Consider the following 16,021-nt stretch of genomic DNA (forward strand, 5'->3'; position numbering starts at 1 on the left):
TGAGTCAATGTACAGCTGTGCATCGTGGGATGTTCTCTATTGTCGTGTGAGCCCGGATAGCTCAGTCGGTAGAGCATTAGGCTTTTAACCTAAGGGTCCAGGGTTCAAGTCCCTGTTCGGGCGGAAATTTTAATACTTTGGTAGCGATTCCTCTGGTAGCGGTGGAAACACTACGGAAAAGAATGCAGCTACGCCGTTTTCTGATGCCACATAGCTTTAAACCGTAGAAGTTGCATGTGTCGGAGAACCTCGACCTACGGGCAGTCGTGGCCGAGTGGTTAAGGCGTCTGACTCGAAATCAGATTCCCTCTGGGAGCGTAGGTTCGAATCCTACCGGCTGCGTGCGATTTTGCGTAAAGAGGAGCAAATATTTTCACACACGTGAACGCGGTTGCAAACCGATGGCGCCATCTTCAACAAGACGAAAATTTCCGTTTAACAATACTGAGTGTCGCGACGGCTGCTGCTTACTGTGGCTACCGGTTTTCCTCTCACTGACGCTGGGACTGCAGAAAGCCGTCGCAGGCCCACGAGTGCGCTCCCGTCATTTTCTCGCGTCGACGCCGAGTTCGTGAGTACACAGACGTGCTTGGAAGCGTTGGACAGAGCCAACATTCATTTCTCTCTTTTTTAAGAATCGCAATTCAGTCATTCGAGTGCGGAAAAAGCAATGGTGCAGCGTTTCTTTTCTTAAGATCTCGCAGCTACTTGCAAGTATGTCGACCACTTAAGACGACAGAAAACTAGCGTCAGCGGTGCGTCAGTGGGAAGTCGGTGAAGTCGCCATTGGAGCCATAAGCCAGTAATTACGTCATGCGAATCACTCGCACGCCACGCAGCTGTACGATAGCTCAGTCGGTAGAGCGTTTGATTTTCAACCAAAGGGTGTTGGGTTCAACGCCATGTCTAGGCGAAAATTAATACACTTTCGTAACGGCTAATGTGCTGGCAATGGAAACACTACAGAAAAGAGTGAGGCCACGCCGCTTTCTGCCATTGGATTGCTTCTAAAGGTGCACTTTCACGTGTCGGAAGACGCTACTGCTACCGGCAGTCGTGGCCGAGTGGTTAAGGCGTCTGACTTGAAATCAGATTCCCTCTGGTAGCGTAGGTTCGAGTCCTGCCGACTGCGGAAATTTTGTAGCTCTCAAAAGATGGGCGTTCAGCTGCATTCTAGCAGTTGCGTCACTACTAAACACGTGGGTCGCCGGCAATGTGCAGTATTATTGGCTGCAGCGCTACAGTCGCACCCAGAAGCCACAGCTCATCGCCTCGTCACACTGCCGTCCACCAGGTGTGAGTGCAAGTGTCGCCTCTCTGGGCAGTGCAGATGTGTCCATTTTAGCTTGCAGACAATTACGTGTAGCAATTTATGAGCTAACGCAAGTCAAATGTTTTAGCGTGTGTATCTGCTAGATACTGCCTCTCACATGGTAGAGAGGCTCACTCCTTCTTGTGTCTCGTTCTCTGCACACGAGTTGCACGTGGCATCGATATAGCAAAGGTTTTCTAGAGAAAGCGAAGTCAATATTACATGAATCGAGTCGACATGTTTGCTTCTTACGATGATGGAATCAGAAGAAATGTGTGTGGTACTTCACTGCATCTGCTGCTCGCCTTTCAGCGTCCCTATGTCTTATCAGACGAAGATGACTGTGAAATTGGCGGCGATTCAGAGGTTAACGAAGACGCGCAAATCTGCGGACTTACGTGTGAGCCGAAATAGCTCAGTTGGGAGAGCGTTAGACTGAAGATCTAAAGGTCCCTGGTTCGATCCCGGGTTTCGGCAAGCGTATGTTTTGAAGCTGATGCCAATGGAATTGCTCCGAGTCTGTGATGATGTAGGTACAGCCGATAACAAAAATGACTCTATCCTGTAACTGTTCAGGTTGTCTAGTGCTTGCCGTAAGAGGAACACAGTAGGCAACTCCCTGAGAAGTAAGAAAATACGAAAAGTCCTACCGACTGCGTTCCTTTTTTTGTGTCAGGAGGTGAAGAACGTCTCCAACGGAAGCGTGAAATGAGCGAAAACGTGGGAAGCATTGCATTCGAAATGCTTGTGAAATTTCCAATTACTCAGTGAGTGTCGACAAAACACGTAAATCCTCTACTCCAACGTATGAGACCTAACGACTGCTGCGGTTTGTTTTTGCATTGTGTGTCAGCATTCTTCGATAGTCTGCTACGAGCTTAGCGCGACACGTTTGTAGACAGCATTCAGGCGACGTTTAATTAGTAACAGCTCCATGCAGCGATAGCACAGCTGTGAAGGACATGAGTCAATGTACAGCTGTGCATCGTGGGATGTTCTCTATTGTCGTGTGAGCCCGGATAGCTCAGTCGGTAGAGCATTAGGCTTTTAACCTAAGGGTCCAGGGTTCAAGTCCCTGTTCGGGCGGAAATTTTAATACTTTGGTAGCGATTCCTCTGGTAGCGGTGGAAACACTACGGAAAAGAATGCAGCTACGCCGTTTTCTGATGCCACATAGCTTTAAACCGTAGAAGTTGCATGTGTCGGAGAACCTCGACCTACGGGCAGTCGTGGCCGAGTGGTTAAGGCGTCTGACTCGAAATCAGATTCCCTCTGGGAGCGTAGGTTCGAATCCTACCGGCTGCGTGCGATTTTGCGTAAAGAGGAGCAAATATTTTCACACACGTGAACGCGGTTGCAAACCGATGGCGCCATCTTCAACAAGACGAAAATTTCCGTTTAACAATACTGAGTGTCGCGACGGCTGCTGCTTACTGTGGCTACCGGTTCTCCTCTCACTGACGCTGCGACTGCAGAAAGCCGTCGCAGGCCCACGAGTGCGCTCCCGTCATTTTCTCGCGTCGACGCCGAGTTCGTGAGTACACAGACGTGCTTGGAAGCGTTGGACAGAGCCAACATTCATTTCTCTCTTTTTTAAGAATCGCAATTCAGTCATTCGAGTGCGGAAAAAGCAATGGTGCAGCGTTTCTTTTCTTAAGATCTCGCAGCTACTTGCAAGTATGTCGACCACTTAAGACGACAGAAAACTAGCGTCAGCGGTGCGTCAGTGGGAAGTCGGTGAAGTCGCCATTGGAGCCATAAGCCAGTAATTACGTCATGCGAATCACTCGCACGCCACGCAGCTGTACGATAGCTCAGTCGGTAGAGCGTTTGATTTTCAACCAAAGGGTGTTGGGTTCAACGCCACGTCTAGGCGAAAATTAATACACTTTCGTAACGGCTAATGTGCTGGCAATGGAAACACTACAGAAAAGAGTGAGGCCACGCCGCTTTCTGCCATTGGATTGCTTCTAAAGGTGCACTTTCACGTGTCGGAAGACGCTACTGCTACCGGCAGTCGTGGCCGAGTGGTTAAGGCGTCTGACTTGAAATCAGATTCCCTCTGGTAGCGTAGGTTCGAGTCCTGCCGACTGCGGAAATTTTGTAGCTCTCAAAAGATGGGCGTTCAGCTGCATTCTAGCAGTTGCGTCACTACTAAACACGTGGGTCGCCGGCAATGTGCAGTATTATTGGCTGCAGCGCTACAGTCGCACCCAGAAGCCACAGCTCATCGCCTCGTCACACTGCCGTCCACCAGGTGTGAGTGCAAGTGTCGCCTCTCTGGGCAGTGCAGATGTGTCCATTTTAGCTTGCAGACAATTACGTGTAGCAATTTATGAGCTAACGCAAGTCAAATGTTTTAGCGTGTGTATCTGCTAGATACTGCCTCTCACATGGTAGAGAGGCTCACTCCTTCTTGTGTCTCGTTCTCTGCACACGAGTTGCACGTGGCATCGATATAGCAAAGGTTTTCTAGAGAAAGCGAAGTCAATATTACATGAATCGAGTCGACATGTTTGCTTCTTACGATGATGGAATCAGAAGAAATGTGTGTGGTACTTCACTGCATCTGCTGCTCGCCTTTCAGCGTCCCTATGTCTTATCAGACGAAGATGACTGTGAAATTGGCGGCGATTCAGAGGTTAACGAAGACGCGCAAATCTGCGGACTTACGTGTGAGCCGAAATAGCTCAGTTGGGAGAGCGTTAGACTGAAGATCTAAAGGTCCCTGGTTCGATCCCGGGTTTCGGCAAGCGTATGTTTTGAAGCTGATGCCAATGGAATTGCTCCGAGTCTGTGATGATGTAGGTACAGCCGATAACAAAAATGACTCTATCCTGTAACTGTTCAGGTTGTCTAGTGCTTGCCGTAAGAGGAACACAGTAGGCAACTCCCTGAGAAGTAAGAAAATACGAAAAGTCCTACCGACTGCGTTCCTTTTTTTGTGTCAGGAGGTGAAGAACGTCTCCAACGGAACCGTGAAATGAGCGAAAACGTGGGAAGCATTGCATTCGAAATGCTTGTGAAATTTCCAATTACTCAGTGAGTGTCGACAAAACACGTAAATTCTCTACTCCAACGTATGAGACCTAACGACTGCTGCGGTTTGTTTTTGCATTGTGTGTCAGCATTCTTCGATAGTCTGCTACGAGCTTAGCGCGACACGTTTGTAGACAGCATTCAGGCGACGTTTAATTAGTAACAGCTCCATGCAGCGATAGCACAGCTGTGAAGGACATGAGTCAATGTACAGCTGTGCATCGTGGGATGTTCTCTATTGTCGTGTGAGCCCGGATAGCTCAGTCGGTAGAGCATTAGGCTTTTAACCTAAGGGTCCAGGGTTCAAGTCCCTGTTCGGGCGGAAATTTTAATACTTTGGTAGCGATTCCTCTGGTAGCGGTGGAAACACTACGGAAAAGAATGCAGCTACGCCGTTTTCTGATGCCACATAGCTTTAAACCGTAGAAGTTGCATGTGTCGGAGAACCTCGACCTACGGGCAGTCGTGGCCGAGTGGTTAAGGCGTCTGACTCGAAATCAGATTCCCTCTGGGAGCGTAGGTTCGAATCCTACCGGCTGCGTGCGATTTTGCGTAAAGAGGAGCAAATATTTTCACACACGTGAACGCGGTTGCAAACCGATGGCGCCATCTTCAACAAGACGAAAATTTCCGTGTAACAATACTGAGTGTCGCGACGGCTGCTGCTTACTGTGGCTACCGGTTCTCCTCTCACTGACGCTGCGACTGCAGAAAGCCGTCGCAGGCCCACGAGTGCGCTCCCGTCATTTTCTCGCGTCGACGCCGAGTTCGTGAGTACACAGACGTGCTTGGAAGCGTTGGACAGAGCCAACATTCATTTCTCTCTTTTTTAAGAATCGCAATTCAGTCATTCGAGTGCGGAAAAAGCAATGGTGCAGCGTTTCTTTTCTTAAGATCTCGCAGCTACTTGCAAGTATGTCGACCACTTAAGACGACAGAAAACTAGCGTCAGCGGTGCGTCAGTGGGAAGTCGGTGAAGTCGCCATTGGAGCCATAAGCCAGTAATTACGTCATGCGAATCACTCGCACGCCACGCAGCTGTACGATAGCTCAGTCGGTAGAGCGTTTGATTTTCAACCAAAGGGTGTTGGGTTCAACGCCATGTCTAGGCGAAAATTAATACACTTTCGTAACGGCTAATGTGCTGGCAATGGAAACACTACAGAAAAGAGTGAGGCCACGCCGCTTTCTGCCATTGGATTGCTTCTAAAGGTGCACTTTCACGTGTCGGAAGACGCTACTGCTACCGGCAGTCGTGGCCGAGTGGTTAAGGCGTCTGACTTGAAATCAGATTCCCTCTGGGAGCGTAGGTTCGAGTCCTGCCGACTGCGGAAATTTTGTAGCTCTCAAAAGATGGGCGTTCAGCTGCATTCTAGCAGTTGCGTCACTACTAAACACGTGGGTCGCCGGCAATGTGCAGTATTATTGGCTGCAGCGCTACAGTCGCACCCAGAAGCCACAGCTCATCGCCTCGTCACACTGCCGTCCACCAGGTGTGAGTGCAAGTGTCGCCTCTCTGGGCAGTGCAGATGTGTCCATTTTAGCTTGCAGACAATTACGTGTAGCAATTTATGAGCTAACGCAAGTCAAATGTTTTAGCGTGTGTATCTGCTAGATACTGCCTCTCACATGGTAGAGAGGCTCACTCCTTCTTGTGTCTCGTTCTCTGCACACGAGTTGCACGTGGCATCGATATAGCAAAGGTTTTCTAGAGAAAGCGAAGTCAATATTACATGAATCGAGTCGACATGTTTGCTTCTTACGATGATGGAATCAGAAGAAATGTGTGTGGTACTTCACTGCATCTGCTGCTCGCCTTTCAGCGTCCCTATGTCTTATCAGACGAAGATGACTGTGAAATTGGCGGCGATTCAGAGGTTAACGAAGACGCGCAAATCTGCGGACTTACGTGTGAGCCGAAATAGCTCAGTTGGGAGAGCGTTAGACTGAAGATCTAAAGGTCCCTGGTTCGATCCCGGGTTTCGGCAAGCGTATGTTTTGAAGCTGATGCCAATGGAATTGCTCCGAGTCTGTGATGATGTAGGTACAGCCGATAACAAAAATGACTCTATCCTGTAACTGTTCAGGTTGTCTAGTGCTTGCCGTAAGAGGAACACAGTAGGCAACTCCCTGAGAAGTAAGAAAATACGAAAAGTCCTACCGACTGCGTTCCTTTTTTTGTGTCAGGAGGTGAAGAACGTCTCCAACGGAACCGTGAAATGAGCGAAAACGTGGGAAGCATTGCATTCGAAATGCTTGTGAAATTTCCAATTACTCAGTGAGTGTCGACAAAACACGTAAATTCTCTACTCCAACGTATGAGACCTAACGACTGCTGCGGTTTGTTTTTGCATTGTGTGTCAGCATTCTTCGATAGTCTGCTACGAGCTTAGCGCGACACGTTTGTAGACAGCATTCAGGCGACGTTTAATTAGTAACAGCTCCATGCAGCGATAGCACAGCTGTGAAGGACATGAGTCAATGTACAGCTGTGCATCGTGGGATGTTCTCTATTGTCGTGTGAGCCCGGATAGCTCAGTCGGTAGAGCATTAGGCTTTTAACCTAAGGGTCCAGGGTTCAAGTCCCTGTTCGGGCGGAAATTTTAATACTTTGGTAGCGATTCCTCTGGTAGCGGTGGAAACACTACGGAAAAGAATGCAGCTACGCCGTTTTCTGATGCCACATAGCTTTAAACCGTAGAAGTTGCATGTGTCGGAGAACCTCGACCTACGGGCAGTCGTGGCCGAGTGGTTAAGGCGTCTGACTCGAAATCAGATTCCCTCTGGGAGCGTAGGTTCGAATCCTACCGGCTGCGTGCGATTTTGCGTAAAGAGGAGCAAATATTTTCACACACGTGAACGCGGTTGCAAACCGATGGCGCCATCTTCAACAAGACGAAAATTTCCGTTTAACAATACTGAGTGTCGCGACGGCTGCTGCTTACTGTGGCTACCGGTTTTCCTCTCACTGACGCTGGGACTGCAGAAAGCCGTCGCAGGCCCACGAGTGCGCTCCCGTCATTTTCTCGCGTCGACGCCGAGTTCGTGAGTACACAGACGTGCTTGGAAGCGTTGGACAGAGCCAACATTCATTTCTCTCTTTTTTAAGAATCGCAATTCAGTCATTCGAGTGCGGAAAAAGCAATGGTGCAGCGTTTTTTTTCTTAAGATCTCGCAGCTACTTGCAAGTATGTCGACCACTTAAGACGACAGAAAACTAGCGTCAGCGGTGCGTCAGTGGGAAGTCGGTGAAGTCGCCATTGGAGCCATAAGCCAGTAATTACGTCATGCGAATCACTCGCACGCCACGCAGCTGTACGATAGCTCAGTCGGTAGAGCGTTTGATTTTCAACCAAAGGGTGTTGGGTTCAACGCCATGTCTAGGCGAAAATTAATACACTTTCGTAACGGCTAATGTGCTGGCAATGGAAACACTACAGAAAAGAGTGAGGCCACGCCGCTTTCTGCCATTGGATTGCTTCTAAAGGTGCACTTTCACTTGTCGCAAGACGCTATTGCCTCCGGCAGTCGTGGCCGAGTGGTACAGTTCCGTTTGAGACGCGACAGCGTTCGGACGTGCCCTCACTTCCGTGCCGTCGTAGCGCCGCAAGCCGTGTTTACATCGTTTCTTGAGACTGTGATTGTGTTTGTTTTTTTTTCTCGTGTTTTTTGCGTTTTTGTGTACTCTTATTCTTTTTTTTTCCTCTTACTAGCGGTTTCGGCCGCTTATCGTTACAGTTATGGCTAAATCGGTTCCCCGTAAGAATACATTATGTTTTGAGTTTGACAAGGCATCGCGTCGTGTGCAACCAAGCTCTCTGGAAATTCATGATTGTATTGTCGATGTAATTGGGATAACTTCTGACCAGGTTCACACAGCGTACTATGATATGGCGGATTACTGTTTCTTTGTCAAGTTTCTCACTCCGTTACAACTGGAGAAGATATTGCAGAAAACTGGAGGAAAGGCGGAATTCCATCACCGCGACCAATCGGTGAGTACCGTGTTAATCACCAATGCCGATGTAGAATATAAACAGGTTCGAGTATTCAATTTGCCACCTGAAGTTGAACATTACCTATTGAAAGATGTTCTTGCTAAATACGGGGATATTCGGCAAATCAGAATGGAAAAATGGTCTAGCCAACACAAATTGCAATGCTATAGTGGGGTTCGTTCTGTTGATATGAGCATTAAAGTTAATATTCCCTCGAATATCGTGGTCTGTGGCTATAAAGCACGTGTCGTTTATAGTGGGCAAGTAGAAACTTGTTATATTTGTAACGAGAGCGGGCATCTACGCAGTGATTGTCCTCGGCGTAGCCGGCCGCGGTGGTCTCGCGGTTCTAGGCGCGCAGTCCGGAACCGTGCGACTGCAACGGTCGCAGGTTCGAATCCTGCCTCGGGCGTGGATGTGTGTGATGTCCTTAGGTTAGTTAGGTTTAAGTAGTTCTAAGTTCTAGGGGACTAATGACCACAGCAGTTGAGTCCCATAGTGCACAGAGCCATCCTCGGCGTATTTTCGTCCTTAAAAACACCTTACAAAAACGCCAGAGGTTGACACTAGCTGATATTCTGACCCAACGTTAGAATTTGGAGGAGACACCTTTGCCACCAGGTACATCAGAGGCCGTTGAACCTGATATTAGCAATGAGTCCTTCCCACCATTAGCGCGGAAGAGCGAGAAGCTTCCACTTGCTGTCAGCACAACGTTATCAGTCGGTAACAAACGACGCCGTACCTGTGACGATAGTGGAACTGATGAAGAGTTATCGGTCAACGACCCGATCTCGGTCACGGACGCAAACCCTGCCTCGCCGGAAAACGTTGCCGTGGACAGCATAGATGAGGGCTCCGACGCCGTTGCTTCCACGGCGGCGTCGGTAAACAACGGTGCCGGCCAGTGTTTACAGCTGACTGTTGTGACGCCGCCGGCCGGCCCGCCGCAACACGACTTGGACGCACAACAAGAGGACGACCGTCCGATGTCGGCTCTACAGACACCCGATGAAGAAGTTGGTCTGGAGCCCGTTGTCAACACCAACCTGCCCCTTCATGAACTCAACCAACCTGGGAAGCCGGACGGCTGTTTACCAACAGACCGTGTGGATACAAACAAACACACCTTGCCTTCCGCCACCGCGTCTTCGCACGAGTTAGCTCCAGTGGAGGAAGCCGGCACTCCGGTACCGATTTCAGTCATGATCCGTCCACCCCGCCTTCTGCCATGGAACTCCCGGCTAGTGGACGACGGAAAACTAAACCCAAACCAAATGTCTCCGCGGCCCGACGGAAGACTCCGATTAGAGGTGCCGCGGAATCAGGACGCGAACCTGGCACTGTCACTTCGCAGTCTGACAGTGCGATGGACTGGGCCGCTAATGTAATGCAGCTTTCTCCCTCCTCCGATGGGCACGACCCAGGCATATAAATTTCTTTCTCTTAATATTAACAAGTTCACGACAGCTTTGAAGACAGGGTTGTAGCGACAGTTTATCAACGGGTCTGCAGCCGATGTTGTACTTCTACAGGAAGTGCCTATATTAAGTCTCACCGTTCCTGCTTTTCATGAGATAGCAAATGTAACGAAAGACACGGGCACAGGTGCAGCCATTTAGTGAAAAAGCGGCGGACTTCAGGCTGACTTTTCTTCCCCTCAAATACATTGTGCACATTGGGCGAAGTGTACATCTCGAATTTTGTGTACCCCCTCTACTTTGCCACCCCTACATGACAATTAACCTTCTCAGATGATTCAAGCTTATAAAATATTAACTATTAACGTTAACAGGATAACGTCAGATTTGAAAAAAGTAGTGTTAAAACAATTTATCTATCAATCAGAGGCCGATGTTGTGTTGTTGCAAGAAGTGTTATTCACTGATTTCACCGTACCCGGTTTTCAAATATTTTATAATGTCCTACCGGACGCAAACACAGGAACCGCAATTTTAACTCGTGAAGGTTTACCGGTAATGCTGTTGGATAAACTGGTTACAGGAAGAGGCCTTAGTTGTAAAATATTTGATGTCACCGTTGTCAATGTTTATGCACCGTCCGGTAACACCAACAAAGCGGCGAGAGCTAATTTTTTCAAGGATGACATTATCTACTTGCTAAGGAAAAATCCTGCGTCTGTAATAATTGGTGGCGACGTCAATTGTGTAGTTAACAGGAAAGATCAGGTGCCGCACTTTAATTACAGCAAGGAGCTGCATGACTTAATTAAAAACATGAAGTACAAGGATGCATGGGAAATCAAATTCCCTACGCTAGTCAAGTTCACGCATTTCACTTCGACATCATGCAGTCGGATCGATAGGCAGTATGTGTCGGAGAATCTAATTCATAACGTGTTGGATGTGGAAGTAATCCCGACATACTGCTCGGATCACTGTGGGTTTTCTATGACTACCAATTTAGCAAGACAACCTACTAAATTTTACCGCAGTCAGTGGATGCTCAACATTGCCCATCTCAAAGATGACGAACTGGAAGACTGGATCAAAGCCACATGGACGGCATGTTTGAAATCAGTGCATAAATACGGATCTAAAATCGAATGGTGGGTCAAGTTTGCCAAACCTAAACTTCGGCAATCCTTAAAATCATACAGTTTTCAAAAAACTAGAGATACCAAAAAGACAATCGAATTTTATTATACGGTATTGCGAGAACTACATGACAAACATAATTTAGCTGCTACTCACCTAGAGCAAATTCGAAAAATAAAAGCGAAGCTTCTAAGCATCACACGCCGGCAGTCGGAGGGATTAAAACTTAAATCAAAGGCGAAGTCTCTACTACAAGAAGAAACTACTTCAATGTTTCACCTGATCAAACACCAACTTCATAGGCGACGCAGTTTTATTGAACACCTCAAACTCGAAGACGGGACTGTAATTAGCGACCAAAATGACATGGTGCGCGCCATACATCAGCATTTCGCTCACCTCTACGCTAAAGACGAGACTGCCGAGACTGCACGTCCTGAAACTTTACACTTATTAACGGAACGGATCACTACTGATGAAAATAACTGTCTGCTTGCTGCCTTTGCAGAGGACGAAATATTACATCTCGTAAAGACGTCACCTTCCAACAAATCGGCGGGTCCAGATGGATTACCAAAAGAATTTTATCACAAGTTTTGGCCTATTATTGGGTCAACATTCACGGATATAATAAACGAAACCTTACAAGGAGGAGAATTACCAACTGAACTTAAGGAAGGAAAACTAGTCTTGATTCCGAAAAGTAAAGGACAAAAGAACGTCGATCAGTTTCGCCCCTTAATGTTGATGAACTATGATTACAAGACCATTGCACGAGCACTTAAGGAGAGACTCACACCACTTCTCAGAATAGTAATAAAAGGCCATCAAGCCTGCTTCCCGGGCCGGACGATCATGTCGGTCATCTCCGAATACAGAGACCTTATTTCTATCGTGGCAGTCACTGACATCAGGTGTGCAATATACTTCGTTGATTTCTGCAAGGCATTTGACCATGTCAGCCACCGATACGTGAACCTCATATTTAAACATCTGGCTTTTGACGATCGAGCAGTTAGAGTAATCCATCAGATGATGACCGGAATAACTGCCAAGGCTTACGTCAACGGACAGCCGACGAAAGCTATTCATATAGAGAGGGGAGTTCCAAAAGGGAGACCGTTATCAATGCTTTTGTATGTTCTTGCACTTGAACCTTTGCTACGGCAACTCAGCAACAAATTAAGTGGTGTCACAATCTCCGGAGTCACGTTTACAGCAAAAGCATATGCCGATGACGTGGGCGTCGTCCTTCGAAACGGAGGAGAAATTACAATTCTGGAAGAGACGATACGTCAATATAGTCGCGCCTCCGGTGCAAAAGTGAACATCCATAAGAGTAAAATCTTAAACCTAAGAGGGTTTGACAGGTTACGCAGCCAATCGGCGTCACTAGTTGATTCCCACAAAACACTAGGTCTTACTATGAACAATTGTCCAATGAAGATGGCTGCAGTAAATTGGCGGGACACGGCGAACAAAATACAGGGTGCGTTAAGGGAACTTCGTTGGCGATCCACGAATTTATTGCAAAATGTTCAATTAATTAACACCTACGTGTTTTCTAAAGCCTGTTTTGTAGCACAAATATTCCCAGCACCGACGTTACAGGTGAAAAAGGTAATGCGTCTTGCAAATAGCTACCTGTGGATAGGCAACATATTTACAGTTAGACTGGACAGTGTGACCAAAGCAAGACTGATGGGCGGGTTAGGGCTAACTAATTTGGTTACAAAGGCAACTGCACTTTACATCAAAAGAACCCTGTTTATGATTAATAAGGACAGAAATAACATCACCTCCCGACTATTCACAATTGTCCAGCCAGGTTCCCTGCAACCCCCGGTGAATGTGGGCAAACTAAACAACACACTAACGCATATCAAGAAATTTTATATTGAGGTCGGCTACTTAGAGCCACGCATTATGTACAAGTCAACTATAACTACAAAGGAGATTCTAAATACATGGCACAAATCGGATACACAAAATACCATAGAAAACAAATATCCGAACGTCATATGGCGTACTGTATGGAAAAACCTTAGTCTCAAAATCCATTCAACAAACGTGGCTTCCACTTGGTACAAGGTAGTCAGCGACACAGTACCAACCAATGCAAAACTTTATCAGATAGGACTGTGTGCTACAAATCACTGCACTAAGTGTGGATTCGTGGACACACTTCACCACAGATTCACTTGCAGAGGACAATTTCACAATTGGACATGGATAAGACAGAAGATTGCACTCCTCACCAGAAGTGATGGCCGCCATTATACACCACAAATGCTATTACAGCCTGAAGTGACATTTTTTCCAGAAAGCAAAAATAATGCTGTCATGTGGCTCATGGGTCACTACACACATTACGTAATTGGAAGGAATGGATCTGACAATTCACTTGATTTCATCGTCTATATGGAATCCGCTTATTGGGAATCAAAAAAATACAGTGACCATAAAAAACACTACGGCAACATGTTGAATATAGTCTTCGAGAGGACAGGCATAGGATAAAAACGAACAACACGATAGAAACTATAAGGAAGTAACAAGCAAACAGTGGACTGAGTGAACTATTTTATTAATGTCTGAGAAGTGACTACGGCTTCTACACGGTATTATGTACGAAAAAAAAACACAACAGAAAAAGGTACAAACAAATTACAACATTCCAGAACCAAACAGGGCAAATAATAAAAAAAACAACTAAAAAAACATAAAATAAAATAAGGGAAAAACCACAACGTTCTAAGTAAAAACTTTGTTCCATGATATAAATAATCTCAGAGGAGACAGACAAAAAGTATGTGTCCTCCCACGTCATGATGGGGAAGGGGTTCTGTGTCGTGACGCACTTGCAGTGCCGCGAAGAGGCCCCACTGCTGTTGCTGCGCGTCCGGGATCCTGCCTTCATTGCGATCTACTTATTGAAAAGAGAAGTAAAAAAAAAGGGGGTTAAGGAAAAAAAGAGTGGTTAAGGACAAAAATAAAAAAAGTGGTTCAGGCGTTGGACTGCTAATCCAATGTGCTCTGCAAAAAAAAAAAAAAAAAATTGGTTAAGGTGTCTGACTAGAAATCAGATTCCCTCTGGGAGCGTAGGTTCGAGTCCTACCGACTGCGTTGGTTTTTTTCTTTTTTTGTTTTGGAAGAAGGAGCAGAAAATATCCCGTTTTGGTACCTCGCCACACCTCACCTCTCACAGCCGTTTATAGTGCCTGTCCTTTACATAAGGGCGATTTCCAAGCGTCAGCTTTCGCGTCAGCCGAGCAAAGTCGGGACAAGTCGGGACATACTACAGGATGGTCTGGGTGGTGCAACGACGAAACAAAACCTTAATTTAAAAATCGAAAAAATGGGAAAAATAGGATGAAAAAGCAAAAAGAAGAATATAAAAATGTCTTACGGACTGCGTCGGTTTTTTTCTTTTTTTGTTTTGGCAGAAGGAGCAGAAAATATCGCGTTTTGGTACCCGCCACACCTCACCTCTCACAGCACAGCCGTCTATAGTGCCTGTCCTTTACATAAGGGCGATTTCCAAGCGTCAGCTTTCGCGTCAGCCGAGCAAAGTCGGGACAAGTCGGGACATACCACAGGATGGTCTGGGTGGTGCAACGACGAAAAAAAAAACGTTAATTTAACAGCAGGAGCCCACATAATGATAGGGAAATATTAGCGCCACTTGCGGTGGCCGGGAATCGAACCCGAATCAACTGCTTGGAAGGAAACTATGCTCATAATTACAACACCACTGCAGTGCCGCTGCTCGCAACGCCGCGCTGTGTCGGCTTCCCGCCCGCCGGCAGCGGCCCACGGCTATAGGAGCTGCAGGCGCATTACGAGGTAGGAGGGTGCATCCACACGCATTCGGGCAGCGCCTCCAAGCACGCTACGTCTTTGGGCAAGACTCGTCGCCGCTGACGCAAGGTTACTCACACGATAATGATGAGCGGTCTTTTTAAGGCAGTGTAGTGGAGGACTCCGCAAGTTTAGCCCTTTTTTCGACGTCGCTGGGTGGCAATCCCACTTTCCCTGCCAACAGCTGCTCGTATTGCATGGATAGCTTGTCGAGCATCTGTGGCTCTGTGGTTTGTGTCTCGGTAGCGCAGTAGGTAGTGCCTAAGTCTCATAATGTTAAGGTATGCCGGCACGATAACTCAGCGTGTTCGGTCAGAGGGTTATCTGCTCCCTCTAATGAAGGACTGAGTCAACGATGAACTTGAACGGGCGTCATCGGACGTCCGCCCCCAAACAACTGCAACGAACAAAATGAGAACAACAAAAAAAAAGTGGTAGAATGCTCGGCCACCACGAGGGCGGCCCGGGTTCGATTCCCGGTGGATGCATTATTTTGCTCTTCTGGCTACAATGCTGCCACGCGGATTGCTCGCTTGAGATGCGTCAGCCTCAGGACCTTATAGCTGTATAGCTGCGGCTGCAGTTTAATCTAGAGAGTCGGGACAGTACGTGTAGCAAGACAACAGATTGTTCAGAAAGCGCAAACTGTCTGTCTCTAATATGTGAGGCTTAGCTAGTTTCCTGGGAAGTCGTCTCCCGCGTGCATCGGTAGTGCAGTAGGTAGCGCGTAAGTCTCATAATCTTAAGGTCGTGAGTTCGATCCTCACCTGGGGCATTTAATTTTCTGTACATCATGACTGCATTAACGGCGTTGCTGTTGCTAGGGAACGTACTTAACTGTCGTCCGTTATCCACACGGAGTGCACTCCTCAGCGTCAAAATGTTTACTTCCAATTATGACGACGTAACAAGTTTGATATTTCTCCTCCCCTGTTACAAGCAAAATGCGATGCACACAGCAATGGACAGTCAATTTTGAACTGTGCGCCATGCCGGTCTGTAGGCGCAGATATGATCGCAAGCAGAGAACAGCACTGAGTCCAGATTCAGCACAAAATACGAGGAGAGACGGAATAAATCTCACTGTTCTCAAGCAAGTTCTGTGTGGTCTAGTGGTTAGGATACCTGGCTTTCGCCCAGGAGGCCCGGGTTCGATTGCCGGTACCGTAACGGAACTGTTTGCGCAAACAACGCTCTATGTTTTGGCCTTCGAACTGTCGTTGGTTGCCCTTCTTCCTTAGCTTCAACCGAAC

The 16,021-nt window shown here is 47.3% G+C and overlaps 15 non-coding genes across 15 annotated transcripts; all 15 read left to right on the top strand.

The window, feature by feature from the left end:
- Positions 1 to 50: 50 nt before the first annotated feature.
- Trnak-uuu (transfer RNA lysine (anticodon UUU)) lies at positions 51 to 123 on the top strand. The gene has a single exon. It is a non-coding gene; the product is annotated as a tRNA-Lys (tRNA).
- Positions 124 to 260: 137 nt separating this feature from the next.
- On the top strand, positions 261 to 342 carry Trnas-cga (transfer RNA serine (anticodon CGA)). The gene has a single exon. It is a non-coding gene; the product is annotated as a tRNA-Ser (tRNA).
- A 708-nt stretch (positions 343 to 1,050) lies between these two features.
- Trnas-uga (transfer RNA serine (anticodon UGA)) lies at positions 1,051 to 1,132 on the top strand. The gene has a single exon. It is a non-coding gene; the product is annotated as a tRNA-Ser (tRNA).
- A 584-nt stretch (positions 1,133 to 1,716) lies between these two features.
- Positions 1,717 to 1,789, top strand: Trnaf-gaa (transfer RNA phenylalanine (anticodon GAA)). Its single transcript has one exon. It is a non-coding gene; the product is annotated as a tRNA-Phe (tRNA).
- A 536-nt stretch (positions 1,790 to 2,325) lies between these two features.
- Trnak-uuu (transfer RNA lysine (anticodon UUU)) lies at positions 2,326 to 2,398 on the top strand. The gene has a single exon. It is a non-coding gene; the product is annotated as a tRNA-Lys (tRNA).
- A 137-nt stretch (positions 2,399 to 2,535) lies between these two features.
- Positions 2,536 to 2,617, top strand: Trnas-cga (transfer RNA serine (anticodon CGA)). Its single transcript has one exon. It is a non-coding gene; the product is annotated as a tRNA-Ser (tRNA).
- Positions 2,618 to 3,325: 708 nt separating this feature from the next.
- Positions 3,326 to 3,407, top strand: Trnas-uga (transfer RNA serine (anticodon UGA)). The gene has a single exon. It is a non-coding gene; the product is annotated as a tRNA-Ser (tRNA).
- Positions 3,408 to 3,991: 584 nt separating this feature from the next.
- On the top strand, positions 3,992 to 4,064 carry Trnaf-gaa (transfer RNA phenylalanine (anticodon GAA)). Its single transcript has one exon. It is a non-coding gene; the product is annotated as a tRNA-Phe (tRNA).
- Positions 4,065 to 4,600: 536 nt separating this feature from the next.
- On the top strand, positions 4,601 to 4,673 carry Trnak-uuu (transfer RNA lysine (anticodon UUU)). Its single transcript has one exon. It is a non-coding gene; the product is annotated as a tRNA-Lys (tRNA).
- Positions 4,674 to 4,810: 137 nt separating this feature from the next.
- Positions 4,811 to 4,892, top strand: Trnas-cga (transfer RNA serine (anticodon CGA)). The gene has a single exon. It is a non-coding gene; the product is annotated as a tRNA-Ser (tRNA).
- Positions 4,893 to 5,600: 708 nt separating this feature from the next.
- Trnas-uga (transfer RNA serine (anticodon UGA)) lies at positions 5,601 to 5,682 on the top strand. Its single transcript has one exon. It is a non-coding gene; the product is annotated as a tRNA-Ser (tRNA).
- Positions 5,683 to 6,266: 584 nt separating this feature from the next.
- On the top strand, positions 6,267 to 6,339 carry Trnaf-gaa (transfer RNA phenylalanine (anticodon GAA)). The gene has a single exon. It is a non-coding gene; the product is annotated as a tRNA-Phe (tRNA).
- Positions 6,340 to 6,875: 536 nt separating this feature from the next.
- Positions 6,876 to 6,948, top strand: Trnak-uuu (transfer RNA lysine (anticodon UUU)). Its single transcript has one exon. It is a non-coding gene; the product is annotated as a tRNA-Lys (tRNA).
- Positions 6,949 to 7,085: 137 nt separating this feature from the next.
- Trnas-cga (transfer RNA serine (anticodon CGA)) lies at positions 7,086 to 7,167 on the top strand. Its single transcript has one exon. It is a non-coding gene; the product is annotated as a tRNA-Ser (tRNA).
- An 8,303-nt stretch (positions 7,168 to 15,470) lies between these two features.
- Positions 15,471 to 15,543, top strand: Trnam-cau (transfer RNA methionine (anticodon CAU)). Its single transcript has one exon. It is a non-coding gene; the product is annotated as a tRNA-Met (tRNA).
- Positions 15,544 to 16,021: the final 478 nt, after the last annotated feature.

Source organism: Schistocerca gregaria, unplaced genomic scaffold (genome assembly GCF_023897955.1).
Source record: "Schistocerca gregaria isolate iqSchGreg1 unplaced genomic scaffold, iqSchGreg1.2 ptg000359l, whole genome shotgun sequence".
In the NCBI taxonomy this organism is placed as follows: Eukaryota; Metazoa; Arthropoda; class Insecta; order Orthoptera; family Acrididae; genus Schistocerca; species Schistocerca gregaria.